Raw genomic sequence first — 20,265 nt, forward strand, 5'->3', positions numbered from 1 at the left:
CCTGTTCAAATTGGCATCATTTGAATACAATTCGAATCATTGAATACAATTCGAAAGCTCCGACCCGAACGATTTCTTGTGGAGTAAAGTCCTCATTCAATTATTACCAGGGATGCGGAGCCGTGGAAATTTCAGACGGCTCTGGCTCCGGCTCCGGCTCCGGGTGAAATGTCATGGTGGCTCCGGCTCCGGCTCCGGCTCCGAGTAAAATGATCCGGCTCCGGCGGCTCCGGCTCCGGCGGCTCCGGCTCCGGCTTCTACTCAGTACATCCCCTATGCGATCAATTAAATACGGGTGGAAGAAAAAAGGCGATGGGATTGGTACACGTTGCTTCTGTACCTATTTGTATAACAAGGCTATTTTGAATACCACATTGTTTTACGCCTTGTACTGTCAAACCGAACTAGGTAAATAATTGTTTCCTCTTGAGAAAAGGAGCCGGAGTCGCCCCCTTTTTTGACGGCTCCGGCTCCGGCTCCGGCTCCGGGCTATATTGTTTCACGGCTCCGGCTCCGGCTCCGGCTCCGGGCAAAATATGCCGACTCCGGCGGCTCCGGCTCCGGCTCCGGCTCCGGCTCCGCATCCCTGATTATTACATTAGCAAACTCCACATCATGTCCTTTAGTGTATCCTGATATATTTTACCTCAGTTTATATAGCTATGCCGTCATATGTTGGCCCGAAATCTGCGGTTCTCATGATGTATGAAAAGTTCCTGCCCGCTTATGAGTGCATTGGTGGGATTGCATATGATATAAATGATGCCAATAATAGTGTTAATACGATGTCACATCCCACAAAGGTCTCATTGGACCGAAGGGGTCCATTCCATCACAGCAAATACGAACCCAACCTACTCGTACAATATGTAGGCATTCCACTCATAAAGCATGAGCCACTTTACAGCGACTTCTGGCCATGCTGTGTAGTACACACACAGCAGAGCTGAACAATCGATTTTGAATATGTAAGGGCATATTTGTGTTATATTGTTCACTGGCGGATCCAGGGGGGCGGGCAGGGGCTAAGGCCCCCCATTCGTAACTCACCAGGGGCGGCAATATAAATTAGCCCCCCCCCCAAATGCACCGGAATTGGTCATTAACCTTCACCCCAGTGCCACGATGGGACCACCGCCGGAATTGGCGCGACATTGGTGGATTTGCCGACCTTTCCCAAATTTAGTTAAAATGTGTCACATAGTTCAGAAATGTCCATGGACCACGAATCTGCAAATATTTTTCGTCCATGGTGATGGTGTACAGCGTCCACGCCACATCAGCCCAAACACAAAGTTCCTTGACAAGCATCGTAGACCCGTTTTCGCACGGAGAAAAGTAGCAGCTAATTTAGGCAAAAAAAAAAATATATTAGACGGCTTCATCAATATTTTCGGGGTCTAGCCTGATAGTTAAGACCGTGGGTTTCACGATGGAAAGAAAAACTTATAACGGAATATATAAATACGCTTCACATGTTAAGTTTCCTTAGATGCTTTTCAAATTGTGAGTTAATTTTGCTGTTATAGATATTCTGGAATGCCGATATAAAAAGTCCGGCTAGGTCCCGCTCTTCTTTTATCTTTATGGTGTTTACTAATTAATTACCTTTCAGAAAATGTATAGTTCAGCTGCCTCAGCCTGCCACAGCGAAAATTAGGGTCATTTTTTTACTTCAGGTCACCGGTGCTGCCCGTGCGCGGTTACCGCGAGACGGCCGGAAGCTGTGAGTAACAGAACCTCAGGAGTTATACAAGGTTGCCAAGTGCCAACTAAAGTTTTGTCCGTGCCGCCCCCCCCCCAAAGTTTTTTTTTTCGCGATAGCTCCGAACACACTGAAGATATAGAGCTGAAACTTGGCATACCTAATCTTTGATTCAAGCCGGATTCTTTGACACCAACCGCATTATTGGGTAAGGTCAGGTCACTGACCTATGACGTCATAAGTGAACCTCTGCACGGTCTTCAGATGTCGCAACTTCGTAACGCCCTCACTGCCAGAGGAGATGTCACAGGGAAATGAAACTTACATGATCTAGTATCCATTATGAGTCCCACAACTTGTATGTCTCGGATTTTTCCTAAAGGTCATATGAGGTCAGAGGCCTCTTGCACCAAAATCCTCTTGCACCAATGCTTGGATTATTTTGCATCGTATACCCAGTCCAAGTCTCAAATGTAACAATTTGCATGCAAAATTTTGCAAGCACATGTAGGATTATGTATTGGGCTATTGCAAACAAATTTACCACCGTTAGATTAGCTTATTCTGAAACCGGTTTTTCGATTTTACCTAGCTAGGTAGTTTGGTGCAAGAGGCCTCAGGTCATTTTCGTGACCTCACCACTACAAGTCAATGGGGAAAAATGAAAACTGCTATTCTGGCGCCGGGAACGATCTCCAACTATCTCAAGCACACAGAATCGTGATTTGATGCAATCCTTGCAAGGTTAGATGCGTCACTTTTGCAATGTTGACCTTGCGTGACGTCTTTATGACGTCATCAAGGTCATATTAGTTTTTCGTCAATAACTCCCGATCAAATTGAGCTAGCGAGTCGGGAAAGCCACCAATGGACTCAGAAAGACCTGCCAAATCGAATAATATGCGACATGACCTCTTTCGACCAACTTCGTGACCTGGGGGCGCTGACCTGACCGAAGTTATTCACCAAAAACTGAACCGTAACTTGAGGCACTTGACCTGACCTCAGAGGTCACCGGTTGACCTAGGACCTTAACCCTCGCCGGCACAGGCGGGGGTTGATGCAACCCCACCCCCCCCTAAGGTTTTTAGCGAATAACTCGCGTAAAATGCGGCCGATCGCGACGAAACTTTCAGTACCCTCGCATTGATCAATTTTACACCTACCCTGAAAAGTTCATGACCCTGACCCAAATGACCTTTGACCTGTGACCTCTTTTCCGAGACCATGTTTGGCCGGAATCGCGATTTGGCGTATGTCGGCTCGCATTAGCCGCGCGTTTGCAAGCTTTTCGTGGTTTCAAACGTTCAAACATGTGATTTGATGTTGCTCCCATACATTAGGGTGGGTGTCAAGGTCTGGCTTCTGGCTTTTGATGCTACGACATGTTGAAATCTGAATATATGTTGCAGGCCGTATGAAAATTTTGTCCGTTTGCAAACGGCCTGGCCTAGTCAGGCCATATGAAACAGCCTGAACACACCGGCCGTTGGCAAACCATGACCTGAAATATCAGACCGTTTGAAAACAGCCTAGTTAGCCCTCGCCGGACCTATTGGTTTTCTACATACCTATGCGCCGGCCGAAGGGGGGGGGGGGGCGAGTACGAACCCCGCCCCTCGCCGTTTCGTCCCTGGTGGAGCTAGCGCGTCGCGGAAAAAACGATCGTGTGCGCCGTTACGAAACGCAGAGATTGGTACCCGATTTTAAGGTCCTAGGTCAACCGGTGACCTCTGAGGTCAGGTCAAGTGCCCCAAGGTGTGGTTCAGTTTTTGGTGAATAACTTCGCAAAAAACGGACGCAGAGCCGCGAGTTTGGCAGTATCGTATTCGCCTTCCTCGGGCGCGTCGAATGATATATTGTTTGTTTGGGTCAGGTCAACTTAGGGTGTCAACTTAGGGTGTCAGGTCACGGTCAGGTCAGCGCCCCCAGGTCACGAAGTTGGTGGAAATAGGTCATGTCGCATATCATTCGATTTGACAGGTCTTCCTGAGTCCATTGGTGGCTTTCATGACTTGCTAGCTCAGCTTGATCGGGAGTTATTGACGAAAAACTAATATGACCTTGATGACGTCATAAATGACGTCACGTGAGGTCAGCATTGCAAAAGTGACGCATCTCACCTTGCAAGGAGTGCTTCAAATCACGATTCTGTGTGCTTGAGATAGTTGGAGATCGTTCCCGGCGCCAGAATAGCAGTTTTTATTTTTCCCCATTGACTTATAATGGTAAGGTCACGAAAATGACCTGACCTCATATAACCTTTAGGAAAAATCTGAGATAAACAAGTTGTGAGACTCGTAATGAATACTAGATCACTAGATCCTGCAAGTTTCATTTCTCTTTGAAAACTCCTCTGGCAGTGAGGGCGTTGCGAAGTTGCGACATCTGAAGACCGGTCAGAGGTTCACTTATGACGTCCTAGGTCAGTGACCTGACCTGACCTGAAAATGCGGTTGGTATCAAAAGATCCGTATTGAATAAAAAATCAGGTATGCCAAGTTTCAGCTCTCTATCGACAGCGTGTTTGGAGCTATCGCGAAAAAAACCTATGGGGGACGGCACCAGCCCCCCCCCCCCTCGGCCGGCGAGGGTTAGTTTTCAAAGGGCCTAGCGAAGTAAAATAAACCCGTGCCCTGCCGGATCCAGGGGGCCACTGGGTCATGCCCCCAAGCCTGAAAGGGTGGCCAACATACCTATATTTTGGCCCCCCCCAAAAAAACACCTAAGAAAAATTAATGTGAGAAGGTAGCTTAGTAGGTAGAGAGAAACTGCCGTATCATTAAAAGTCTGTGAGCTTGATAAATGTGTTGGTCTTGTCTTCACCCAAGAAGGTCTTACCTATTGTATAATTTACCTTTCGATCGACGTTTGAACCTAACCTAACCGGACTCGGACTCGGAGTGTAATCGCCACGCCGATTGTGGAGTGCTCTTGATCGTCAATACATACATACATACATACATACATACATTTGAAGTTATCGTTTAAGTTATCATGAAGCTGATCGCGACGAAAGTTTAGTAGGTACCCTCATGTTGACGAAGTCTGAAAATTTCATGACCCTGACCCAAGTGAACTTTGACCTGTGGCCTATTTCTCGAGACTACGTTTGGCCATGTTTGAGACCATGTTTGGCCGGAATCGCGATTCGGCGTATGTCGGCTCACATTATCCGCGCGTTTGCAGTTTTTTTTGGTGGTTTTAAACGCTCAAACATGTGAAATGATGCTGGTCCCACTCCTATCCATTGTGGTAGGTGTCAATGTCACCTTAGGGTCAAGTCAGGTCATGGACCTTTTGATGACCTTGGTGCTTTTTTCGAGTTTAACACGTTTCTAGGATGGTTTCGTCTAGCTGATTTTAAATTTAGTACCTATTTAACAACCATTTGAACATTTACGAAGAAGCTTTGATGCCTTCGTATCATTGTGTGTTATCATGTTACGTAGCTGCCTTCGTATCATGTTACGTAGCTGCCGGTGGTAGTGGACACCTGCTATACGGACGCCCATAAGTACCCCTACTGGTTGACCTGACGTGACTTGACCCGACCTGGCCTAAATGCATGAAGACATCATCTATGATCCAAACTAACCTGAAATTCGTGATCAGCACCCCAAAAAACCTATAGCCTTACTTTAGGAGGTTCATCTGACAGGTCCTGATTTTACTGTCTTTTGGGTCTGTGGCCTGACCTGGGCGGCGTTTCACGGCACGCTGCCAGCCACTGCCAGCGCTGTTAGCGCTTTTGGTTTGCATGGAGACATCAACAAGCCTAACTTACAATTACACTACCGAAGGTTGACCTTAGCTCGCGGAATGCGCTGGCAGCGGCTGGCAGCGCGACCGTGAAACACCGCCCTAGAAGGTTAACCAATGACCAAGGACCTTAAACTCGGGTATCATCGCCTTCCTCTCGTCACTCACGGGCAACGCTCTTGTTTTTTTCCGCGAGCTCTAGCTAGATCAGGGGGTCCAAGTTCCAACCGACACCTCCCAGCCCGCGAAGGCTGCGCCAAGCACCGACCTGTAGCGGGATAACTGGTCGACAAAATCAATTTGAAGTGTTTTCAAAGCAATATATGTAAAGGCACGGGTCGGGTACATAGGCGGCGGAACGGGGAGGGCACCGGGGCACCGTGCTATCCCTTTGATTTTGGCATCTGAACATTAGCCCTATGGGCGTTGCATGGAAAGAATGGGACCAAAAGTCGGCAGCCTTCGCAGCCTTATTATCGTTTTAGGGATGTGACGAAAAATAAGTGGCCTAAATCCGATGAGAAAACAGGATTTAGGGGTACCATAGGTTTGGTTCCTTGCATGAGTTGCCCCCCCCCCAAAAAAAAAAACAACAAAAAAATGCAAGACTGGATCCGCCAGTGTGCAGGAATATTGTTTCACATTTCTTATTGCAACTAAGTTGCTTATAACTGAAACATACCTATCAGGCATGTTCATCTTTCAATGAAATGCCACCATGCCGTGACACGTACGGTGTCTCGTGATGGAGCTTATCGTGTCGCCCAAACACGAGAAATTCCTCGACCCCTCGCCACTGGCCTCCCCACGCGGTCTCCCCAGCTGACGGTGACCGGCGGTGAGTGACAGCGGGTGATGCATGGCTTAGCGCGGTCAGCCGGCGACCCTCTGCGACGGCTGTCCGCGGCGGCGGCGGCGGCGTCTCTTTGTTCCCTTCGGCCCGGTACAGGGGAGCCGACTGGCCGGCCGGGACCCAGGCACACGGTATGCCAGCGAGAAGTTGGAACCGACCCGAGCATCTCAACACCCATGCCGTCTGGCTCGGAGCTATCGTACTGCTTCACAGCGAGTCAGTGACCTTGAGTGACCTATAGTCTGACAAAGCTAAGAAAGAGCGAATTTAAAGTGCAACGGTTATTGATGCACGTGTCTGTATAGATACAGTGGAATCCGCTTAATAAATCCACCTTGGTGACAAGGTGTTTTGGATGTATTAAGCGGTGGCCTTATTAACCGGAGTCAGCTATTTTTTATTATCAAAAAGCATGTATCGCAGCTGCACGTTCCGTTCCCCTGCAATACAAGCGTACAGGCTCACATTCCTCATTGTCTTACTTATACCAATAAAAGTGGCCACGGACTCCACCACATCAGTGGGGTGCAGTCTAATGTATAAAGGCGACCGTTTTAGGGTTGGACATGGACATCCTCCAAAGCTGCGACCATAGTGGAGCCCCTGAAAGTGACCAGCGCACACTGCGAAGCCGTCACAGCGATTAAGTCGACATGTCCATCCGCGGTCAATCCCCGTCATGCCTGCTATGCCAACGAAACTGACTCGAACAGTTGAGGGTGCCTGCTTTGCCGGGAACATTTCTCTGAGGTGCTTGGTGATGGCGCTCTTGATATCCCTGAACTCCCTTCTGTCGTGGGAAGTCCAACTGCTGCAGACCGCTGCTCCAGTGCGGTTCTTTTTGAGCGGGTTGGATGCCACATTTTGAATGGGGAGATTTCGCTGCGGACTTCGGAACTCCCTAGTGGCTTTATTAAGCGGAGTACGTGGATTTATTAAGCGGATTTATTTACTACGGGTATCTATGGCGAAAATCCGTAAGCAGCTCAAGCGGCCATAATATGCGGCTGGATTTATTATCCGTGGATTTATTAAGCGGATTCCACAGTACCTAACTTCCAATACGTCCGAGAAAAATTCTCTCAAATTTAAGCACACGTAGGCATATACCCTGCACGTAGGCTATCTTCAATGTCCAGTGCACGTGTTGCGTGTTTCGAGGCGCTTTAGCTCCGTTCTCTCTTAGGTTTGTCAGGCTATATGTCTGAAATTTTCACAACATATGCAGAAAAGATGCATGATAACGTGTGCCAGAAACGGCAGCGGCGCGCTCAGCTAAAAACCAAACCGCAGCGGGGGGGGGGGAGGTGTTCCATCCCCACTCTCTAGGAAGGCGAGGGTTAATAACAGTTTGCACAAGCACAAGGCCAATCATGCTTAAAACACTGCTGTGCATAAAACGTTCTTTTGACACCAGCTTTATTGTTTTAATGGAAGCCTTCAAGAGCACTTCGGCTCCCTTCTTCAGCCAAGTCACGTAAAAACACTAAAAAACAGTAATACACAACATCGAGATGTTGTTTGATTCGAGGTCAAAATCGTGTAGGCCCTTGTATGTATATAGGCATCAGTGCGCCACATTACAATTGTCACACAACTTTATGAAGCTTTCAAAAATATACACGTCCAGATAATGGAGCAGTAACCTCTCTACAAAGAAACATCTATGTAAAACACAAAGCACACATTGCTGGACGCTGACACTGAAAACACACGGTGCACACCATTCAATATTCATTGGCACCCCTGATCGACGTGTTCAAAAGGTGTTGATTTTTTCGTTTTCGCTATGTATATGCCCTCTTTTATTTTCGCTTTCTCAAGTTGTAATCAGGGATGCGGAGCCGTGGAAATTTCAGACGGCTCCGGCTCCGGCTCCGGCTCCGGAGAAAAAATTCGGCTCCGGCTCCGGCTCCGGCTCCGGGTGAAATGTCATGGCGGCTCCGGCTCCGGCTCCGGCTCCGAGTAAAATGATCCGGCTCCGGCGGCTCCGGCTCCGGCTTCTACCCAGTACATCCCCTATGCGATCAATTAAATACGGGTGGAAGAAAAAAGGCGATGGGATTGGTACACGTTGCTTCTGTATTTGTATAACAAGGCTATTTTGAATACCACATTGTTTTACGCCTTGTACTGTCAAACCGAACTAGGTATATAATTGTTCCTGTTCTACTGTTATCTATGTTTCCTCTTAAGAAAAGGAGCCGGATCGCCCCTTTTTTGACGGCTCCGGCTCCGGCTCCGGCTCCGGGCTATATTGTTTCACGGCTCCGGCTCCGGCTCCGGCTCCGGGCAAAATATGCCGGCTCCGGCGGCTCTGGCTCCGGCTCCGGCTCCGGCTCCGCATCCCTGGTTGTAATGGCATAGTATAATGGTGAAGAAGTTTTGAGTTCCCATTACGTCCTTGACTGAAGTACACGGACTGCTGTATTAACCCGGCAGTTGCTGGGGTATTTCGCCACCCACCGTTTGCTGGGGGGGGGGGGGCGTTAAACGCCCCCAGCCGATAACTCGAGAATCAATAGGCGCAGCGAAACGCACGAGGCGGCAAACGAAAGAACGCGACGAGACGCTTCAGATGAGTACTTTAAAGTTGAATTTTGAGGTCACAGGTCGGGTCAAGGTCAGGTCAAACACCTGAAATCGGGCTTTCAGTTGAGCATGGACTTCAGGGCTTCGCAATGGGCGCCTCTCGTCATAAACTCTGTCAAAACGGTGCAAATCCATCATATAAGGTCTACAAGAGTGTCAGCTCCATGTAGGGGTCAGTCAAGCATAGGTCAGGGTCAAGGTCAGGTCAACCGGGTAGGCACATATCCCCGAAAATCAAAACTGATATTCGCAGCCTGTGACACATGTTTTATGGGTAATTTGGGGCGTAGAACACGATGGTGATATTCATTTTGTCATTTGTGTACGTGTTTGGCTCAAAAAGCTCAATTTAAGAAATACATGTATCATGGTCGTGAAGAAGTCACGAGAAATTGCTAAGGTTCAGTTCAAGATTTTGGAAAATTCGGAACGATAATCAATAATCGAAGATAGCCATTTGATTGTTCAAGATATTGGCAGTCTAATGGCGTTTACGGCATGTCTGTATGTCTATTTTGTGATTTTATATGATTTTTTGAACATATGCCGTTTTTGGTCGAAAACTCAGAAATCATGACGTCACTAAAACCTTGATATCTCAAAAATTTTCCGACTGATTTTTTTGAAACTTTGTCACAATAAACTTCAATCAGTTCCCTACAGGTACCCAAAATTTGGCGCGCCTGCGGCGCGCCGTTTTTATGCTATGGCCCAGCGAAAAAAGTGGGGGCGTTTAACGCCCCCCCCCCCCCACCAGCAACTCGCGGGTTAAATCATAAATGCTCAGAACTACAGCCCTAGATGAAACACATACAATATCTAAGGAAAGGCATTATTTTTATGCCTATCTATGTACATAGTTAGGTCCTTTACGCATGACAACTTATATCTGTTCTTTTTATTTCTTAAATCGTTACCATTGCAGTAGATATATAGAACGGCACTGTTCATGAAAAAGTTGACTTTATATTCCTGTTATACAGGCACAGGATACTGTTATAACTACAGGGTGTCCCATAAGTTCCTTCTCACCTAAATTTTTCTTTTAGAGGCTCTCTTATTTAAAGCCACGCTTAATTTATTTTGTAACTGAGCTTTTGGGGTTGCCATGGCAACTGTGAATGTGCTCCACGGTAACTAATTCGTCTAGACAAAATATTTTTTGCCAGAGAGTTCACTTCCTGTGGAGACGGCTTACGCCACAACATAGAGGTCTCCGACACGGGAACGTCTCGGTATTTAGTCCACACTGGGCCATTCACGACGGTTGAGGGTGATTGAGGCCATCCAGTATGTAGCCAATGTCTGTCGCTAACTGGACGCACAGTCAACAAGTGACGCCGATGATTTGTCGGGAGTCAATCGCTGCAAGTTTACGCTCTTTTTTGTCAGCTTTTACGAGTGAGCCATGTGGCCAAAACTGTGTGGCGCCAAAATGGCCGTCAAAAAGGTCTTAGCGTTAGAAAGTTGGTAAACAGGCTTTTCAGGATGCATTACCAGCTGTCTAAGAGTATCATTTCGGGGTACCTAACTCAAGGTGACTTAAGCTCTACTTACCGGAGGGCTCAAAACAGTCAAAAACGTCTTAAAATGGCCAAACATGTGTTTCGTTATGCCTGAGGCTAAAAAACTGAAGGGCCGATGACATCAATGTGGTCATCTGGACTACCTAGTCCTTGCTCGAGATAAACCACCGGTGCAAACCCCAAATCGGTCCCATATGGGCGACGTAAAAGGCTTTTTTGTCATCCCGCTTTATTCCTATGCAAAAGGCCAGGGTCACGGTAATGTGGGGTAATATGCGTCCAGACGCTGATGCACAATGCGATTGATACTCCAGAAACAGTCTTGGGACGCAGAATGCTTCTCCAAGAAGATCTAGTAGGAGTTTCAGCTTTCTAGCTTAACTCGAACCGCAAGTATGACCACATCTTTTTAGGAGAAAATGGCATCCGGGAGGTCGTAGGCTCATCTTCAAGCACGACAGTGCATCAGTGCACAGGTCAAGCAAAGCTTAGAAGCAGTGCCAGGAGACTGTGATAGGCGTGTGTGGTAAGATCACATCCCAGCCAACTCATCGGATCCAAATTTCATAAAAATGTGTTGGGAATATAGAAATCGAGGCTCGTCGAAGCGAAGCGGTGTTTCAGCATTGAGGAGCTCACGGCGCATGCCAAGTCAGTCTGGGCTAACTTCAAGCCTGCTATGCTGCCAAACATGCCAGTTGGCATGTCGCAGCATGTATTCATGTGTTTGCCTATGAAATGGGGAACACATTGAGGGGTTATAAACATATCAAAACGCAATGTACTCTGTTTTACATGCAAATATAAGGTGAGAACGAACTTATGGGACACCCTGTATGTAGGTACTGTTCAAATGTAGAATATAACCTTTTTACCACAAAATCTGAGCTACGATCAATGTCAGATAAAAGGCAAAACACATTATTATGTAAAGTTATATCATTTTACTATAATCAGTACCTTGCTGCCAATATCTCACATTGAGGTTGCGTAAGCGGGGAGCGCTGAAAATGACGTTTAAACCCTAACTGTTTTACTCGGCCATAGACGAGTGGCTGTAGTGCACTGCCACGTCCGTCCGTGACTGAGCGAACGTGTTTGTCCTCTTTTCTCGAGTTTATTGTGAGTTTGTGACGTGGCTGCAATGACTGTATGTATATTGTATATGCATAAGGTACCTGATAATATTTTATGATACCTGAGGCCTGTTTCACTAACAAATAAAACTTGTATTTACAAAGAAAAAGCTTGAGTTTACAAGAAATAATTACCAACATTTGAGATTTGGATTTCACGAAACCTTTGAACATGAATTTTGAGTTTAAAATTTGCAAACTTTTTTACAAGAAAAAGTTTGCTAGAAAACATGGGAATCGCAAACTTTCTGTTTCACGAAGACCAGAAACTTGAAAGAAAACATCGTAATTACAAACCTGAAATTCCAGTGGTCCTGACGTTCGGAATTTTGATACTTTTTGTGCAATAATGCAAAACAGTCATATATTTAGAACAACTATGCTTTGTTGAGTCGTTTCATGCTCAATTTTTACTTAGCACACACCCTAAGAAGTAAGAAGCAAAATAATCGGTATTAAAATATCGTCATGTTTTGTCATTCGCGCGCCATAATTGCATTCAACAGTCTTCTGCTGTCAAATGTTTTGCGTGTTATTTTCTTTCAATAATAGGACAATGTGAACGATCATCAATATCTTTTTCCAACAGCATCATTATTTATAATTTAATTAGTCAGCTTTTGACATGAATACTAGACAATATTTGATACAAAGAAGCAATATCTTTAACATTCTATAGTTCTTGATTCAAAACATTTTTACTGTTTACAAGTTTATTTGCAGACATTTTCTTATCGGAGGTGCCACTGGCGATGAAGCTTAGTGAAATCGGTTTTTACGTAGTTGGTAAAAATACTTATGAATTGTAAACTACAAACACTTGTAAATACAAGTTTTTAGTGAAACAGGCCTCTGATAATAATTCAACGACATCTCGATGTTTGTATTACTGCTTTTTAGTATTTCTACGTAACTTGGCTGAAGAAGGGAGCCGAAGTGCTCTTGAAAGCTTCCATTAAAACAATAAAGCTGGTGTCAAAAGAACGTTTTATGCATATAGCATAAACCATGTCCCAGCTAAACAGCAACATTTACAACTAAAACCACTACTGATTGATGGCGATGGCGTTGACACAGCGATGCTGCAGCGAGCTTGAACCGCTGGAAGACGCCAGTGGATAGGAGGGAGACGATCAACACGAGGGCGCCCATAGGTAGGAGGGTCCCGATCAACATTCAGTAGGAGGGAACCAATGGGAAGGAGGGCGCCAATGGGTAGCAAGTCAGTGCTCAACACGATGATGCCAGAAGGGAGGAGGGCGGCCGCCCAAATTCAAAGGAGGGCGCGATAGGTGGGAAGGGCGCCAGTGGGCAGCAGGGCGGTGACTTTGGGTAATACATCTGTATGTAGCAGCTACATTACTTCGGACTGCGGGTACGGCGCATATTTTCAAGTAATAACGTAGTGTAGTCTGCTTACCCTCTAGCTAGAATCTGGACATGACGAAGTAATGCGCATATTCCACCCGCAGAGCAAGGCTTTAAGTGACCATCCCACCTTAACATTAGTTTTGAGTTGAGATGGCCAAAATGGGGTCCCTAGCTTGCACTTACCGGTTTGGGTACTCACAACATCGATAATTGCTTTAATTCGGATATATTTACTTTCAAACTTGCAGTTTTCAGATTCTAAGGGGCTAATGCATTTGAATGCCCCCTTAACCCTCGCCCTGGCAGGGGGTCGATGCAACCCCCCTAAGGTTTTTCGAAGATAGCGTAAAAACAGCGGCGCGCAGCGCCACCAAATTTGGCACAGCCTATGGGGCACCCCTTTTACATATGACCTGAAAATTTCAAGTCCAAGTGACCTTGGGTCAGGTCACCAGGTCAGAAAAACTGGTACAAGGTTATGGTCAAATTTCAATTTTCTTTTTGCACCTGTCCAACTCACAGTTTTGGACTGATTTCCTTCAATCTTTCAGGATGTGCTAAGTTCACCGAGTTGTATAGCATATAGTTCGGGTTTTTAGAGGTCACGGACCTGAGGTCAGTAACGTCGTAATGTTAAGCCTATGGGAAAATACTAAATTCGGAAAATACTGGAGATATCCGCTTCGTTCCATCACTTTTGTGCTTTGAAACCATAGTAAGTAACAGCAGGTCACTTGGTGCTTCTTTGTTTGGTGTACTTATCCATGGGTCAGGTCAAATGAGGTCAACTGAGGTCAAATGACGTTTTTGCCAATAACTTGGCACATAATGACGCTAGAGCTTAAAAAATGGTATCATTGTGTTCCTGTTGATCAGCCGAATCGAATGATATGCGATATGATGCAATTTGGTTAACTTGAACTTCATTAGTTAATTAAAGTTTACTTAAAAATTAAGAAAAACTTTAAGTACACTTAAGCAAACAACAATGTATATCATTCGACGCGCCTTGACGTGCTGAGTTCACTGGTGCTTTTCTTTTTTCTCTATCTTAATTGGATCAAAAGTTATAAGCGAAAAACTTTTGACCTGTTTTTAGCAAAAATTTTACATTTATACCCCCCAAAACCCCCCTAAATATTGACCTAGAGCAACCAAATTTGCACAGGGGTGAGAACTCCAGGGGGCCCACCTACCTACCAAATTTGGTGTTTCTAGGTGCCATAGGAGCCAATCGCGAGGGGGGTCGCATCAACCCCCCCTCCCCCTGCCAGGCCGTGTTATGAAAAATGCCCTGCCAGGGCGAGGGTTAACCCTATTCTGGGCGGGGGGGGGGCTTTAAGGCCCCCCTTCAGGTTTTTCTTCTACCATTGCCAAACGCCGCAAGACTGAAAGCTCATACTCGGTGACTTTTTCTGAACATTCATTGCGCACATGTTGACAAAAAAAAGTTGCCGGGTCAGGTCAGGTCAGGTCACCAGAGGCGGTTTGATAACCTTACCTCAGAAAAGTTTGCAATCACGCCAGAGCTAGAGTTTTTGACGGATCAATTTCTTCTCTTCAGGTTCTAGTAAGGGTACCAGTATGTGCAATTTGTTTATCTCAGAATTTTTATATCTGTGACCTGAGGTCAGGCCAGACTCGTGACCTTTACATTGCAAACCTATGTATGGGAAAATATTGAAACGCCTCCTGCTTCGTGTAAACGAGTCAAAACCACCCAATTCTTTCAATATTATGGAAAATTATCTCATCGGTGATGATCCTGGTGCCGCTAATTGACAGGGGCACCGGGAAAGTTCATCTGAGGTCATGTGACGTCATAAATCGTTTTTCTGTCAATAAATCACGACATGATGGTGCTTAAGACTTGTAAGTGGTACCAAACTGCTCGCCTGGTCAAGGCGCGTCGTTTGGTAGCAGCATGACCATACCCCACAATCTCATTGATGTTGACCTGACCTTGACCTGGGATCAAATTTCAAATTGACCTGTGAAGGTCATCGCATACTTATTTCGCATCGCCTCGACGAGAGCAACAAAAAATATATTAATTTTATGTCTCTTTGTTTCTTAGTTTAAAAGTTATATAGGTAACTAATTTCAAAACGTTTTATCGTTGATGACCTCTGGTGACCTCAATATTGACCTGACCTGAAAATAATTTATGTAAAAGTTGTAGGTCTTTAAACGACCTATCATACGCCGTTTGCCGTTTGTTGCTGCGATGTGTTGTTTTTTAGATCTGAAGGGGGGGGGGCGAAAAGGCCCCCCCCCCGCCCAGAATCGAACCTTTCAGAGCCCGCCCGGAATAGGGTTAAATTTGTGACGTCAGCGGAGATCTACCGATTTTTAAATCTTATACTAAACCATCGTTAACACGTGATGGTATATGCTGCTTTGCGCGCAACGTCTGCCGCACTAAAAGGATGTCATATTATTGCTTCCAAATGAAGTCGCTAGGAACAACGGAGATCCCAAAAAGTAAACAAAATTAACAGTAAATTATCTTAAAAACCAGTGAATACTTTTCGGTGAAAATTGGTAAATATTCATTTTAGATCTTTCTGAACCCGAGGACATCGCTTTAATGGCAATACATTAGCTTTTTCAAAGATGGGAGGGTCCCTTTAATTCGTCAGCTCCGGGAAGAATTATTTTCAGTTCAAACTGAACAGGAACCCGGAGAAGTAGTCCGGAGTCAGTGTCAAAGCACCGCTACCACGACTTCCAATTCCTGCGGTGACCAATGGATATATCGCTTCGAGGCATACCTACTTACGGTCCCCAAGGCTGACAAAAGCTTGGAAACTAATGCGTCCAAACTTACAAGTTATAACGAGTCACATCGGCTGCGTGGGTCAGCGCTCCACGGGACAGAGCCGTCACCCTTCCTCGTCACACCTCGCGAAGGGGAACCGGTCCCCATCCAGCCCCCCTCCCCTCCTTCCCACGCCGAACCTCGACGGCGCTACAGGTGGTCAGGGATTAGCTGTACCCGCTACCCATCCTTCCCGGCTCCCAGGGATGATCAAGAAGCGGCGAGAGACTGCACGGCTCCAAGAAGGAATGACGAAACAGACGAAGCATAAACTAATATAGAACGCAGTATATGGGACTATGCTCGAATACATTACGGGCTGAGGAAAACTTGAGTATCCTGAGTCCAGGGAAACGACGGAACAGAGCAATCAGGATTCCTAGATCCACTGAGATCATGCATACCTTTCGTGATTCGGAGTTCGGACCCATGCACATTGCACGCGTCTGCATCCGAGTGGGAGTGCCTTATCTGTGATTTCGATTCCATTCCTGATGGATATCAAAGCATGCTGCATCTAAAATCTATAATCTATGATACTTTCGAATCGATTCATGGGCCACCGTAATTAGCTACACTCAGCTTAAGAAAACTTTAAGAGATGTTTCATCAGGACCCTACGCTGGAGACACTCTGAAGGGTACATGCATGCACATTGTAATTCAGGGTTTTGGAGTCGTGGTAGTGCTGTTCCGAATCCGACTTCGACTCCGACTCCGGGCTCCTGACCGACTCCGACTCCGACTCCGGGTCTGATACAAAGGGCAATGGTGGCCGCCAAAATTTCACGTGTTAGATAACGTCCAAGGGGAGGTCGCTCCCACATTCCGCTTTCGTTCATGCGGTCACTATTTCTCCCACGTGGACGCAGCTGAATCCACAAGAGACCAGCGGCCAGCGGCCAGCTTGAAAACCCGCCGAGAAGCACGAGTGTGGCCGTATCATGACCACAAGCATCGCCATCATGTCGGTCTGTGTTTCTGATAGGCACTTTTCGGAGCGATAAAAGAAGAAAGTAAATACACAGTTGTCATTAGCCGTTTTAACGACGGGCTATCAGGCGAATGCACCTTTTTGACCAAATCTGCACCTAATCTCTTTTACAGCAAATATCTTCATTTTATGAATTTATTTCAGTGTTTTAATCGATGATGCTCTCTGATAATATGACAAAGCAGGCATATAAGCAATTAGTGCAACCCTAGCTGATAGCTGCTAAGAGACACAATGAGCCTAATTTGACCAAATCTGCACCTAATCTCTACCAGATGTGCCCCAAATGTGTACCAGATGGCCGTCGTGAAAACGGCTATTAACCCTCGCCCGGCGAGGGGGGTTGATGCAACCCCCCCCCCCCTAAGGTTTTTCGCAAATACCGTAAAAACTGCGGCGCGTAGCGGCGCCAAATTTTGCATACCCTCTGGGGCAACCTTTTCGTACCTTTCCTGAAAATTTGAAGTCCCAGTATTTTCAGGTTAGGTCACCAGGTCACAAAACCGGTACAAGGTCAGGGGAAAATTGGACTAGCTTAGCGGCAACTGAATTCCAGAGTTCACTTAAATTGGTAATAAAGTATATCATTCGATGTGCATGCGGACGTCCTGAGTTCATTGGTGCTTTTATTTTTGCTCTATCTTTACTAGGTAAAAAGTTATAAGCGAAAAACGTTTGACATGTTTTAGTAAAGTTTTTGCATTCATACCCCTCAAATGCCCTCTAAATATTGACTAAGAGTCACCAAACTTTCACAGGGGCGAGATCTCGTATTGACCCACCTACCCTGTAAATTTGGCGTTTCTAAGTGCCATAGGAGCCAATCGCGAGGGGGTTTATTGACCTGACCTGGAAGTTCAACCAATGACCTAGGACCTCAAAATTGGGTACCTATCATCGGCTTTGTCTCGTGACGGGCAGCATGCTCGTTTTTTTCGCGAAGCATTAGCTCGATCAGGGGCCAAACGGCAAGGGGGGTCCAACCGAACCCCCCCCCCCCCTACACGTTAGAAGCTGGCAAACGCCGCACACATGCGAGGGTTAAAGTCCTTTAAGCTGCTGCTATACACCATACTAGTGATGTCAATTAAGGAAAATCGTGATACCGATACCAAAGCAAATACAAGCATAAACCATGGGAAAATACCGAAACCAAACAAACTCGGGAAAATCAGGTAAGTACAGCCCACCGCTAAAGTAATGTAGGGTTTTACCAATCTCAACGGTTGGCTTTGACTGGCGATTATTTAATGTGGAGTGATCGAAAAGAAGATGTCAATAGCTAGTTGCAGCTGCAAGGGTGACGATACATATAAGCTACATTCAAAGTTTCATTGTAGTCTGGCTAATCGTTCCTAAGCTTCAGAAGCAGAAGATACCCATGACTGAAACCCCACATTACTTCTGCTGTGGACTGTACTTTTTACCAAATTCACAGCCTTTTCATATTAGCGACGATTCAAAACAAAATCCTAAGGTGGGGGGGGGGGGGGGGGGCACCTATAGACGTCGCCTTGGTACATCGCTAGAGACCGGTTAGTAGGGTACCGACTACCGTCAACCGTGCACAAGTCAGTTGGAAGTAACATCCCCCTCGCAATTACGCACATGCAAGGGCCACCCCCTCGCTCGCTCGTCTGTCGCCCCCCCCCCCCCCCCAAGGTGTCTTACTGGCATTAACACTAAATACCAGTCTGAAGAGTGACCATTAGTGCGTAGGTATGCATATCATTAGAATCAGCACTGCTTTTGAAATCCAGCAATAGCAAAAACAAGTCGATCCCTTGCAAATTCTCAAACCCTGGGCCTGATAATTCCTTTAAAATCCGCGAGTAGATGGGGAGGGGGGCGTAGGTACATCCCCACTTTTTCGCCGCGCTATAGCTAAAAATACGGCGCGCCGCAGCCGCACCAAATTTTGGTTACCTCTAGGGAATCGATTGAAGTTTATTGTTTCGTATAGGTATCGTTGAGAGCTGCTGCGAGGAGCATGATAAATGTAGGAAGTATCATCGTCGTGTTCTTTCGTTTGCCCTCTCGTGCGTTTCGCTGCGTCTATAGGTTCTCGAGTTATCGGCTGGGGGCGTTTACCCCCCCCCCCCCAGAAAATGGCGGGTGGCGAAATACCCCCACCAACTGCCGGGTGCTTATTTACGAAGCAATTGTAGACTTTCGTCAACAAACCCTCCAGTAACTAGCAAGACTCCAATAAAAAACGCGAGCTGATGCTTCATCGCGTGTTTAGCCTGAGATGAGCACTGCGCAACCATGCCACATCAGCTGCCTGCGTGGATCCGCGTTCCCCGGGACGGACGGTCACCCCTTCTCGTCACGCCTGGCTGGAGTCGGGACGCGGCTACCCTCCTGCCCTCCCTTTCCCACCCGATCGTCGCCAGCGCGGCATTCCGGAAAGGATTAGCCATATCCATCCCCGATCTACGATCAAAAAGCACCGAGAGACTGCATGGCTACAAGTCGGAATACAAAACAGAGGCAAGGCTAGTAGCTTGCACTCCGTCATGTGCCTTCAATGACCTGAAACTCCTTCAATTGCAAGAATGATAGATTTTAGGACTAAAGTACGTATCGCTAAAGTACGTAGGACAAAAGTACGTATGCAAATGTTCGTACGCAAATATACGTAGGCGATAAAGTTCGTATGCCAAAAGTACGTACGCAAATGTTCGTACGCAAAAGTACGTATGCAAAAGTACGTAGTGCATAAAGTACGCATGCCAAAAGTACGTACGCAAATGTTCGTACGCAAAAGTACGTATGAAAAAGTACGTAGTGCATAAAGTACGTATGCCAAAAGTACGTACGCAAATGTTCGTACGCAAAAGTTCGTATGCAAAAGTACGTAGTGTATAAAGTACGTATGCCAAAAGTACGTACGCAAATGTTCGTACGCAAAAGTTCGTATGCAAAAGTACGTAGTGTATAAAGTACGTATGCCAAAAGTACGTACGCAAATGTTCGTACGTAAAAGTACGTATGCAAAAGTACGTAGTGTAAAAAGTACGTATGCCAAAAGTACGTACGCAAATGTTCGTACGCAAAAGTTCGCATGCAAAAGTACGTAGTGTAAAAAGTACGTATGCCAAAAGTACGTACGGTTCGTATGCCAAAGTACGTAGTGTATAAAGTACGTATGCTAGAAGTAGGGTATAGTAGTGTAAGTTGGGCCACTTTTTCTTTATTGCTGCTCTGTTGCCATACTACAGGGAACTGATGATAAATTCATATACCAAATAATATAGCTTTGTCCATTTCGCCCATTTACTCATCGAGAAACTTTGCTATGCCTTGTAACAAATGCTCTTTAAATAAAGAATAAGAAAGGTTTTACACATTGATCAACTTAACCCAAGGGTTTGGTTACGGAGCGAGCGAAGCGAGCGGAGTCTCATACTGAATTAAAGGGACCCTCCCACCTTCAAAAAAGTTAATGAATTGGCATGAAAGTGATGTCGCTCGGTTCAGAAAGAGCAAAAACGAATATCTAC

This window comes from Amphibalanus amphitrite, unplaced genomic scaffold, assembly GCF_019059575.1.
Source record: "Amphibalanus amphitrite isolate SeventyFive unplaced genomic scaffold, NRLGWU_Aamphi_draft 000037F_arrow, whole genome shotgun sequence".
In the NCBI taxonomy this organism is placed as follows: Eukaryota; Metazoa; Arthropoda; class Thecostraca; order Balanomorpha; family Balanidae; genus Amphibalanus; species Amphibalanus amphitrite.